Below are 13,357 nucleotides of genomic sequence, written 5' to 3' on the forward strand. Positions count from 1 at the left end.
TTTGCCCTCCTCACGTTTGGCAGTCTGTTCTGAATCTCAGCATAAGTCCATGGGAGCTCCTCAAGTCTTGCACTGGCTATTGTGTCCCACCATGCCAGAGTTTTCTGGTTTTCCCTGTACTCCAGTGATGTCTAAACAGACTATGAAGTCAGAGCTCACTTAGGAAAAACTTTGAAAGTATCATCAGGGTGCAATACAGAAAACAATAAGCTAGGCCTGAGGAATCTTGCTTGATAGCAACATGGAACCCTGCCTTGGTGCTTTGTGCTCATCTTATGTACCAGGGAACACAATACTTGTGGTATGGTGGGTCAGGCCCAAGTGAAACTGTGGAAGTTTCAAAGAGGACTTTGTGTCAAGCCTTTCCTAGGTAATTTTCTGGGAAACACTTGGTGGTAAACATCGTCCTTCTCTCCCTCTTTGGCTCTTGCTTTAGATATTTCACCTTCTTGGCTCTGAATCTCATTTCTAGTCAATTACTTGATTTTATGGTTTTCAGTTCAGGCTAATATTCCTGAACAACCTTGCTCACTTCTGCTTTAGACTCCAGATAATTTAATTTTGAGCAGGAGTCAACTGAGAGCTCAGCTTGGATCTCTAGGGAGAGTGATATTGTTCATGATGGAGCCTCAGGAGAGAAATGATCATAGAAGGAGCCACTGAACTATACAGAGATGGGGAAGTTTGTTCCTAGCATATTTGCCCACCTCTGGTATGCTGATAATCATCAAGCTAACTGATGGCAAATGATTCTCTGCTGAGCATTAGTCTAACAGGACATACCTCTGTTATTGACAGTTTATTTGTTACATGCCTGTGGTCTGGACAATAATGGAGGATGACAATGTGTTACAAACCAAAGTTTTAATGAGTCAGTAGGAAAGGTGAGCACCAATGTGTCCATATAGCAACATACCCAGTCACTGATGGCAAGAACAGCAGCGTAAGTGTTGCCATGGCTCCACCTGACTTCCATGGATTCTTGGTGTCCACGTCATCTGGCAGCATCAGTCCACCATGCAAATACTTTTGGAATGAGGGTAAGAGTCATGTCACCCCTTGGCTCCACTGCTGGTAGTGGGTTTTGGGGCAATCTGACCTTCTGCGTGAGTTGGGCAGCATCCTGCCTATGCTGCCAATGTTGGTCATGGGGCAGGGTATCAACATCTATTTGTTTTAAGAGAGAATCTTCAGGGCAGGGTCTTAAAAATGTAACATTTTCATTTTATTTTTATTTCTATAGAGATAAAATGTGGTCTGATCAGTGTCTCTATAGACATAAATTGTTTAAAAATACTATTTGATATCTTAAAATGACAAATTGTAACATTTCAGAGATGCTCAGGGGTTGTATTTAATTTTTTGCTTTTTCCTGATGGTGTAATTCACTTGGGGCAGAAGCATGATGTACTCAGAAATCCACAGAGCTGAACTTTGGTCTGAGACAGATAGGTTTCTGTTTGAAATTGCTGTCTATTTGTTGAGGAGAAATTAAAGTCTCCTATCATCTCCTGAGAGCTTACCATGAACTGCCTATCTAAAAATGATTTCCCCCCCCCCCCCCCCCGAAAGCAAACTATGGACATCAGGAACACTATAGATAGGACATTGTGTGTGACAAGATGCTAGAACAGCACTCTGTAGGCAGAAGCATCCCACCTCTCTTTATTTCCCCTCTATCACTGCCCTGTATTCCAATAATATGGAATTCAAATGGTTTTATGGTAATAATAACTTACTTCACCGAAGTGTCTACAGCAAATGTCTTTCTCATCTCTTTGGGCCTAGGCAACTATGATGATATAGAAGAGCAACACATAGCAAGGAGAGGGTCTCAATAAGCTTGCTGTAATCCTCCAGTGTCAGTCCAGTATCCAGGTATCTTACTGCATGCTAGTGGGTCTTCAGCATCATCAGTAATTCCAACAGTGTCCACAGCCTCTCCTGGGTGCAGCTCTTTATCTGTCATGCAGCTCACCTCTCCTGTCCTCTGATGAGTTGTGGTAGTTTTAGGCTGTGCCTAGAAAATTTTCCAGAGGTCTTGAACAGAAAATAGTAGAATGTAAATAAATCACCATTGGATGTAAAAAAAGAAAATAATAAGAAATTCTAAATAATCCCATTGGAGAGATATCTATCATAAAAGTTAGTTTCATAGACTAACTTTGTCTCTTTTTGCTTCCTTTGCTCTAGGAGATACTAGCTCTGGCTTCTGCTGTTTTTGCTGACCTTGGCTGCATTTCTTTGTTGTGGCTGAGTATTAAGAAACAACTCTCTGCTCTTTCTCTTGTCCTGTGTGTACAGGGTTGAGGGAAGGGAGCAGGGAGTGGGGAAGCTACTAGTAGTCCCTGGTTTGTCCAGGGGGGTTCTTGGTTTGTCTCTAAATTGTACACATACGTAAATATTGTATATTTTATACATATTCCTTGCATTTCATTTCTAGATTGTAGTTTTGCTTGTAAATAGAGCTTCGTTCGCTTCCACTGAGCTAGTCTGGCAATTTTATGTTGAGGGGAATTTTCAACCTACCACAGGAGTGCTGACAGGCACACTTGAAAACACCAGGGCTGTATTTTGCAGGTTCACAATATCATGTGCCAGGTAGATGGGCAAGATATGCAGGAACCTTAGATCACACGTAGCACAAAATGGATTAGGTAAAAATAAAAATTCAAGCATTAATTCATGACATCCACACCAGACAACAGCAGTTACAGATGCTCATATAATTCACAGATTAAGAAATAAAAGCAGGGTGAGTCCATCTACAAACAGTAAAGTTACATCACTGTAGGATTTCTTTAGCACTTAGAAGTGCCATGTCTCATGAGTGCACTTTAAATCCCTTTCAAAGAGCCCTTTGAGGGCTCTCATGTGGTCCAGATCTTCGCCACTTGATTGTAAGTCAGAATCAGCACTGAAACTTCAGACTTGCAGTAATGGTGCAAGAGCAGCTGGGCACCAGGGAACTGCAGATCCATAGCCCATGCCTGCATCTGTTAGGTACCATAGATCAAACCTGGAAACAAACAGGATGGTTGCCTTGTCAGAAGCTGATGGGTGCTTCCAGAGCATTTTGAAAATGAAATGAATCACCTTAGCTGGGAAAGGACAAAGTAAACTGCCAGACAAGCCATCTATGGTAGTAGAAATTGCTTGGATACATGTCTAGACTTTTGAGACTTTCCTATAGGTATTGCAATTAAAAACCTGCCTCAGCAGCTGCATTCTTTGCAGGCATTACAGAGCTGAAGAGAGACAGATGATTAAATTTGAAACTCTGAGATGAACTCAAGAATCTTCTCAAGATCTTTTTTTTTTTTTCCTCTTTTCTAGCTAACCCATTTTCTCTTGTAACCTGGGTGTTGTAATAAACAGATAACATGCTGCCCTATAGTATGATCTGCTGGGGGTGTGGGACTAAGGGTGCAGGTTTTGTTACTATTGTTTTATTTCCCTTCTGGAACTCATTTCTTAGACTGCTGTGGAAAAAATCAGATTGTATATTTCATAAATCACCATGCTTATGCAGGATCTGTTTCTAATATTTTCTGCCTCTCTATCTTCTGTTTACTTGTTTACAGGAAAATAGATGGCACAAAGGAAAGACAGCAAAAGGTCTCAAAGTGCTTGTGGAGAGAAGATAGAAACAACTCAATTAGCTACTTCCATACCCAAAATCTTGTGCCATGATAGTAAGACGAAGCCTCCCAAATGTATGCTAATAGAGAACCACACTCAGTTCATCTGACATTGAAAGAAAGAGGGGATGACAGTCATGTTGGCATTGTCATATTTGCAATGGTATGGCTTGACATATAAATTCCTTGGCAAACAATATTGCCTCATCCTCCAGTGACCTTCCTTACAAGTTTATTCTGAAGGAGATACTGTCACTAGTAGGATTTTCTGAATTTCTTTTGACATGAAAGCAATCTTCAAAAGTCAAAGCAAAAACAAAACAAAAAAAACCCCACACCAATGCTCTAAAAATTCAGAGGTATGATTATATCACCAACACTCTGATCCATTTGGCATGTAGGTACATTTATGGTCACGTCAGACAGCTGACAAGGCAGTGATGCCATGAAGTGTTTGGAAGAGCACTGTCCCTTACATACTCTAGACTAGAGTAGAGCCCTGGAGGCTGATGAATGGTACAGATGTGTAGACTGATGAAGACCTGTTGTACTTAAGGCTGGTAACCTTGCTTTGGAGGTTCTGGTTCTTTCACAGTGCAGGGAAATTAAAAGTGTGTTGTGGGTTTAAGGCTGGATGTCTTAACCGGAAAGTACAGTTCTCCAGAGGGACTAGATAGCCCAGAAAGGGAACACTGGAAAGTGTAATCTTTTTGTTATTTCGTTCCCATAATACCTGCATCTACCCTTTATAAACAAATAGTACAGGCTCTTCTTCCCTCTTTTCTCTCTCTTTCCCTTCCCAGACCCTTATCTCTGCTATGTGGAGGGAAGGTTAGAGGTCTTCTGTGGTCTTGGCAAGGCTAATTTTTAACTATGCCATTTGGTCTGGGGATGGGGGGTGAGGGGTGGAAGGCAGAGGGGATGGTGGGGGACAGTGAGACGTGGGTATTGAGGCTTGGTGTTTGGCCTGGGGTGGGGGGTGTAGGGTTGGAAGGCAGAAGAGATGGTGGGGGAGAGTGGGTGACTGGTGGGGGGAGACTTTGAAAGGTGATGGCCTAGTGAAGTTTTGGAGAAGCCCAGGCTGGAGAGCTGGGCCAAGGCTGAATATTAAATTTCTGTATTTTGTATGTTTTGTCTTGTTGTATATAGTTGCAAATAGTACTTCCATTTAAATTCCCAATTCTTTCCAATCCTGTGTGGAGCGTTTTCATTACTCCTTTGGGAAGGTGTAAAAGAGCTTCTGTCCACTCAACCCAAGACAAAGTGGCCTGCAACTTCCTCTTAAGAAGCTAGACACATTGGACAAGCCAACCTGCCTGCAGTGCAGTGGCCATCCTCTCATTGTTTTCAAGGGAAACAATCCAACAACAGCTGATATTTAATGGCTGAAATGGTGCAGTAAGGACCAGGGCACTGTCCTGAGCTGGGAAAGGTATGAAGTGCCACCTGTAGCTATAATTCTGTGTCCTGAAATAGGATAGGGCTGGACAGTAAGAAGAGAAGGCAGTAATGAGTGAATCTCATAAGGGCTCTTGAGGTAAATGAAGATAAACTTATACTGATTCAATCACAACACTGTGGGAAAACAGCCATTCTTGGATTTTTTGTTTGTTTTGGTTTGGTTTTGGTTGTTTTCGTTGCTATCTGGCTCAAGCATGGAAAAATGACAAGAAAATTTGAGGGCTTTTCTCTCTGTATCCAACCATTTCTAAAATCTACCTGGAGTTTGTTCCAAATAACTACAGCATATAGGAACCTAAACATTGTGCTGCTAAGCATGGGATCAAGACTTCTGGACTGGGTGCCACACACAGTCAAAGCTTTAGCAAGATTTTGAAGAGAAATTTCTGCCCAGCTCTTTTCATGAGTGAGACCCAAATATGCAAATGTTGTTCCCAGGTTCGATTTATTGCACTCACAGGTTTTTTTAAAGTAGTTGAATTTAATTTTGAAATTTGATATTGTCTGTTAGAATTTAAATTGCTGTGCACCAGCATTAGTTCTAGGCAGCAACTAAATCTAACAGTCAAAATTATACTTGAGCCTTGCACACTATATGTACTTACATTTGACATTCATTCAACTGAATTTCTTGCTGACTGGAGACAAGTGAACTTTTTCTTATAGTCAGTGGTGTCATAAAGTTCCAAAGAGAGGCTTGTGGAGTTCTGATCTGTGTTCCCTGTGCTTATTATGCATTCATGGCACAACATGTACAGGCTTCAAAGGCATATGTGGTGAATATATAATAACAATTTTATTAAATTTACTAATGCTTGCCACAACCAGCTCTTACTAATGCATGAGAGCAAGTGGGAGTTCTGCGTGCTATGTGCTCATTATTTAATAAGCAGGTTGTACAGTACACAGGCTCTGAATATTAATGATTTTCTAAATATAAATACCACATTATTTTGAAACACAACATACAGGCACAATAATGCCAAGGATAAAACTGCAAAAAGTTGCAGGAAGGCATCAGCATGACTGGAAGAGAGACTAATATTAGCGAAGGGTGATTTGTTCTGGGTGATGGGAGTGTACCAAAGCACCAGAAAGAAATAGAAGAGTTTGGCTCAGACAAATGGGTGCTATAGGAAGGAGTGTTTGGGATGGAGAAAGGACAGTGCCATGCCAATGACACAGAGCCATGATGGAGCTCTCCCAGTGACACAGATTAGCCCTACGGATGAGTCTCACAATCCTGAGAAGTGGTGCATAGCTGCTTCTCTCTTAAGTCATAGAGAGGATGAGTGAGGTACAGCCATTGTGAATGGCCTTGCCACACATTAGAGCATCCTGAGAAGGGCCAAAACAATCTTTTCTGTATGCACTTGGTGGGATGGTGCATTCAGGGTGCAATGTGATGCTTTTCTCATCAAAGGTGAGCAACTCCTGACTAAAAAAAAATAAACACAGAAACAACTATTGATCTTTCATAAGGAAACTGAATTTCTGATTCTGAATCAGGGAATTACAAGCATTTTCCTGAAGACAGAGAAGTGTAAAAATTAATTAAATTAAAGCAAGTTAGTCATGTATAGAAACAATACAGATGGGCTTGAGTGGTTTTGGTAGGTTCTTTCTAAAAAGGAGTTTCATATATGGCCTGTCATGAGGAAAGCCAGCTGCACATCTAGGAGAGCAGATAAATCAGATAAGAGACTATAAAGTGTGTTAGTGCCTACATTGATGCAGAGTATGTTTATACCTAAAAATGTACAAACAAAATTGCCTCATAATTTCCCTGTCAAGTTCATTCAGGGAGGACACAGCAACAATGACAACTACCCGACACAAGATGTGAAATACGAAGCAAAGCACCACAAAGAAGATCCTCTTGCATATCTGTGTTTCAGATCTGGGTAAGAAAGCTCTGACTGAGTTTTGAGATGTTTCAACAAGGATGCAAACTGCCAGTTGAGAAATCCACTATACTGCTTCTTAAACATGGATTTAAGCCATAACAGAAAACTGTTGCAGTATATGCAGTAGCACTCACTACTGTTTCTGGTACTAAAATTGTAACCATAAGCCCCTGATCTTTTAACCAACATACTTTCTGGAAGAAAACTGTGAATAATCTTAAGGAGAGGACCAGGGTGAATATTCACAGATGATAACTTTAACCGTGTTAGCTGTGTGCTGGCTGCAGGGGCTGTGATGTCTCCTTTGTTTCTGTTGTTTCTAACTGAGAAGTCAAATAATTCTTTCCGTATAGCTGGCATAAAAACCTTACCAGCTTTGAAGAGATTTGTGATATTCATAGACTAAAGAGGGATGCAGTTACTTGGCAACCTCCAGCACGCTCATAGCAGCAACAGTGTCTATTATTTAAAATCCCTGAAAAGTCAAGTCCTTGTTCTGGGGCAAAAAACACTTTGCTTTGGTTGTTCTCAGTTCATCTGGCCTTTGCATTCCAACTTGCTCTGGGCCTCTCTGCTGTAAAATGATTTCTTTCACAGACTTTTTTGAGAATGACATCTTTGTCCTTTACTTTCGTGGACAGGCAGAGTCACAACTCCTTTGACTTGGCCCAAAGGTGTTACTTCTGAGAAGTCCATCCCTACAGGGATGATTGAGCCTCTGTATTGCATGCAGAAATATTACAAAAGGTTTTTAAAGAGTGTTAGCCTGCTCTGGCTGGCATGAGAAATACACAGATCCCAGATACAAGAGGTGAACTCATATTTGGCTTCATAGACCTCCTGGTTCTCCTCTTGTATCACCAGCTTCAGGATATCAGGGCGGCCCTGGAAAAGGGTTACCCAAATGTCACACTGAAGGTCACCTACTGGAGCCCTGGGCATTAGCCCTGCAGTGCCCTGCTCAGCAGCTGAGGGGTCTATGGTAGGCAATACATTATACTCTTACTTTTGTGCTCACAGCACAGGGTCCCTGCAAAAGGGGAAGCCTGGTTTGCTACTGGCCCACTGTATCATACTGCTGCAGGCATGCTCCACATTGCCCAGCTACCTTAACCAGGAGAGACCAGGAAAACACAGGTGACAACTTCAGGGATGGGCATCAAGAACTGCCACCTGTATTTCCCAGTGCAGCACCCATCACCAGCCAAATCCCCACTTGACTCTCCAGGCCTTGTGCACACATTCAGCTGGATTCCAGGCATGAAGGAGGGTGGATGAAACTCTATCAGTGCCTGGGGGCAAGTAGCAAGCACAGCACAGTCACAGGACATGGCTTGGGTTAGTTGCCATGTGCTATGCCAGTGCTGCTCACTCTGGCAGTGCTCTGACCATGCCACCACTCATGCCTCTACACGCTTCTCTGGGGCCTCCCACAAAGGCCCTCTTCATTCTCTTCCCTAATTCAGTGTTTTTGGTGTTTTTTTTTTTCTGTGTTTTGTTTGGTGTTTTTGGTTTTTTGTTTTGTTTTGTTTTGTTTTGTTTTGTTTTGTTTTGTTTTTTTTACTCCAGAGAGCAAGGACTTAGTCATGGTGTCCCAGAACCCCAAAAAGTTATGTTGACACCTTCTTCCTCTTGATAAGGGATTTAGCTGTTAAAAATTGCTCTGTAACTGACAAGAAACCAATTGTGCAACTACTTGAGTCCTCCTGCCTTGTCTGTGTCCCTCTAGCAGCCCTCTCCATAGGTTGGTTGCCGTGGACAAAGCCAGACATCAGAGGCAATTCAAAGCAGAGCAGAAGTGCCAGTGTCTGGACAGAAAGGGAACTGGCTGCCAGCTGTGGTCACATCTGCTTCCAAAGCATAGAAAAATGGTTTCTGTTTGTGAGGGTGGATTTGCCACCCTCATTTGCAATGTTGTTGAGCAGACGAAGGAGTGACAGCAGAGAAGGCTGGCAGTGCAGTGGGGATTAGTTAAAGATCCCTTAACCAACAGTTCCTCAGTGCCCGGGTCCCATCTTCCCACACTTGCCCAAGGACAAGACACTGGGACAAATCCTTACAGTTAAGAAATTGAAACCTTACACTGATCCTGGGATGAGACAGGGACACCACATGAACTTACCAGTTGGAAAGTGTGGGGAAAGGCAGGGTGGGAGAGGATGTTAACATGGCAAGTGCCATCCTGGTTGGAGAACATGACTTATATATGCATGTATATATCCTCATTGGAATATTAAAAATAACTTTTTTTTTCTTTACAATCAATATACTCACTGTAAAGTTATGCATATTCCCACAATTATAGCAGAGGATGGAAATCATAGCCTCAAACCTTTGTCTTAAAAAAAACCCACAAGTGAAACAGCAATGGATTTTAATTTTTTTTCTTTATTTGTTTTTATTTTTCTTTATTTTTTTAAGGAAAGTGTTTTATTTTTGTGCCTCAACAGTTGAAATTAATAATCTTGTTTCTCATAAGACAATTGAAACATAGAAATCAATTACAACAATGTGCTTTCGAGCTTTTATTTCTTCATTTAAGTAACCAACAATTCAGAAGGACACAGACAATAGGGCTGTAGCAGAACAGTGTTACAATTAAAATCAATCTCTATGAAAAACAATTATACAATAGCTGTTGAAAATCCAGGAAGGGTTGATCTTTTGATCAGGACAGATGGCGTTCTAAGAAAGTATTTGCAGTGAAACGAGGTCGTTTGTAGCTTTCCTTTTTTGAACAAGGAGAGAGAAGAATCCTTGTGTTAAGACAGGATCTGGAGGGGGCATCTTATTACACTGGGAAAATTACTTTCCCATCAACAAGTATATCTCTTATCCATTTTCCTGACTTTTCATACTTATAGCGCAGAGCACCCTAGAGCAAAATGCCTTTGCGTTTTTTTAATGCATGCCCTCCTCCTGTCTGCAGTGGTTTAGGTTTCTGCTTCAGCAGGTTAAGCCGTAAAGGACAGATTGGTCTCTCACTTGCTTTTTTGTCTGCAGTTCTCTAAGACAGCATGCACATTCAGCAAGTACTCCCTTCAGTTCTCATTGACTTGAGCACACACACAAAACCCACACACACACATCCCTTCCTTCATTTCTTGAGTTGATGGTGCTCTTGAATGGCAAAATGCATGTGCACTGGTTAATCTCATTCCCAAGGACCAGTTTTTATTTTCAATCATGTCAGATAGGCCTAGAACTCAGCAATAGTTCCCAGTGACTGCTGAATGCAAGGCAGTAGCCTGCCATTAACTATCAGGCAGGCTTCACAGCAGATTCTTCTGGCTTCAGTGCTAAAGCAGAAGATGGGAATGGGAAAGTTCCAACTGTTTGGCTCATGTATAAGCAAAACAATCTTGATTAAAAGATGAAGATGAGGTTGGCCACAATTCAGCATTGTGGAAATCAGAGTGTAAGGACAAATTCCCTGCGATAAACATTGGCAGCAGGTTTGAGAAGTGGATGCTTGTTACTTTATCTCTCAAAGAGCTGGAGAACATGTGGGAATGATAGCTTTCTTTCAGTAAGCTTTGATTAGAGAGTAGAGAAACTATGTGACCTATTTTTGGTAGTCCTGTGGAAAGACCAAATGGAAATGTGTTTGTAGCACTAATAATCAAAGTGCTTGGTGTGACACTTGGCAACCTGACGAGTGTATGATGTGCATTCATTTTGGCATCTTATCCATAATCAAAGGCAAAGACAAATCTTCATAGATCCTTTAGGAGATGAACAATGTTTTTCAAGCATTGCAAACCCACTAATTAAATGAGGCACTAAGAGGTCCTTGCATGCAATATACCACTTAAGTGCAGAAAAGAGAGAGCCAAGTTGGTGAGCATCTTTCATTACAACATTCTTTCATATATGGCCACTGCTCTGCAAGAGCATCTATTGCACCAGCTGTTGGAAATGTTGACTACACAGAGCAGGCCACTGTTGTCACCACATTGCCATCATCTTCTAGAGCACTTTGGGCAGCAGGGGTTGCACTGCTCAAAAAAAAAATTCTTTCTCTGAAAACAATGCCTCTTAACACATAAAACCTACACAAATCACTATCACTCCTCATGCAGAGATGGATGAACCACAACTCCTTCGCTTTATAATCCTTAGGGAGATGGCAGAATCTTCCTTTTGAAAGGTAAATATTGGTATTGTATTCTTCAGACAATTAGAGCTCAGGGGTTTTGATTACAGCTCAGAGATCTTGAGTTCCAGCCTTCTGCTTGTCTCAATAGCTGACAGCTATACCTTCTCCAAGTCAGGCAACACTGATCTGATACCCTTCAGCAAAATGTGCCAGCCTGCCAAACTCATGAAAGCCAACACAAGACTCTATAAAGCCCATTAAAATGCAAGCCTTTGTGTAAGTCAGAGGGCTGTATTATCTCTAACCCCTTTGCATGGGCCTATGCTGTGTAAAAGCATGGTATTATCTGCAGTGCACTGCACAGATACTCCAAAAGTTGGTTGCTTTTTAAGAGAAGATGCTGCTTGGTTTCAGTGATAGTCATAGTTTACATAATGGATGCAACCTATTAATCTTTGAACATATAGCAAAGAGTTCTCGTAGCAAAAGTAATAGATTAAATTTATTATTGTTGTCTTCCTATAATAAAATAAGTGTGCTCTCCATCACTTGTGCTTTTCAGTTATAAATAGCAAAGTTACTGGAAAATAGCTCAGAAAAATATAGCTTCCACTTAGGGACTGATGAGGTAAATAATATCTTCCAGCTGGTGATTACAGCCTTAACTTGCTGAATGCATCCCTTAGCTATAAACCAGCTCTTGGAAACCCAAATAATTTCAAAGTTACTTAGATAAGATGCTAAGTACCAGTGCCAAAAATTTTTAATGCAAGTTTTAATTTCTTTTCTTCTCTGCTATCCAATCCTGTTTTTCATTAACCTCTTACTGTATTACGTTTCCTCTCGATCACTAAGATTGAAACTTACCTTTCCAAGAACAGAAGCAAAGTAAGACTTTCCATGGGGAATCTCTTATGCCTAAGAAAGAAAGAATTTAGACTAAAAATCCCAGCCTGCTGCTAAGTCTGTAGACAGCAAGGTCAGGTCCTTTGCAATAACTCTGTTTCTTTACCCAGTAGCTTCAGATTTATTCATGCTTTCCCAGCATGAATTACCAGCCTCTCCTCCAGTCCAGATAGTACAGGGGATGAATAAAGCCCTTTTTCATAGTGTATCATCTACAACAATATGTGGGAAGGTTTTATGATGCAGAAAATTCACTGTATATCAGAATAACTCAGTCTCTGTGTACTGAGTTAATTCATTGGTAAGTAGTGTGGCTTCACGACCACTTTTAAATACAGAAATATCAAACCCAGGCATTTCTTCAAATAAACTTTGGACACCAAGATGTATTTTATTTATTTAAAGGTTATTGTGGTATTCAATATAGGGTTACTAACTGTGAGACCTACCTTTGAGAATGAATCTGTAAAAGTATAAATAGTCTCAAGAATTTATGAAAGTGACTGTGCTTTAGAAAATTTTGGATGCTTTTTAAAAGCTGAAGTGGTGTTTCTCTGTTAAGTGTTACATACAAAGGTTGCAATTTTCTAACGAAAAGAGTAGCTCTGGAGAGTACAATTGATCTTTTTTATTTTTCTTTTTTCTGTTTAAATCCTGGCCTTATTGTGGATTATTTTAACAAATTATCAGTGATTGTTTGTGATGGTGTTTTGGTGTTTTCCTCTACCAGGTTATCATGGAGAAAACTGGCAGCTGCTTCTACTGTAAACTACTGGAAATTACACACTAGAGCCTGAGATACAGAAGCAAGTTCCACCTCTTGAGATAGTGTTAGGTAGTCCAAAAAGTTACTTGAACTGCGTAAAAGAAATCTAAAGTTTAGGATGGAGGACCTGTTTGAGGAAACAAACTCAACGTTCTTTGCAAACTCAATGGTTTTAATGCAGTGAAGAAGCAACAGCTCTTTTTCTTATATCCTACTGAAGGCAGATTGCAGAATGTCAGTTACCAAGTTAATGGAATATAAAAGAACATGAAAATAAAGCCAGTTCTTAACGTAAACTATACTTTAGCTCCCAGAGTCATTGTACTTGACATTCTGCTGCAAAGGAGGGTATGGTGGTGCAAATCAGCCAAAATGTTTTTGAGCTGACCAATGCAAATGCAGAAGGATAAAACAGATCTCAGGAGGGACAGGAAAGCTCAGATTCAGACCCTATCTGTCTCTGCTTCCAGAAATCTTGTAGGATCTCAACTTGCTTCTTCCCTTTCCTGAGGTAGCAATAACGATTTTGTTTTCCTCTTCCAGTGAATAGGACCCTGATTTAGAGAATAATGGGTTT

The sequence above is a fragment of the Indicator indicator genome, chromosome Z (assembly GCF_027791375.1).
Source record: "Indicator indicator isolate 239-I01 chromosome Z, UM_Iind_1.1, whole genome shotgun sequence".
Classification (NCBI taxonomy): Eukaryota; Metazoa; Chordata; class Aves; order Piciformes; family Indicatoridae; genus Indicator; species Indicator indicator.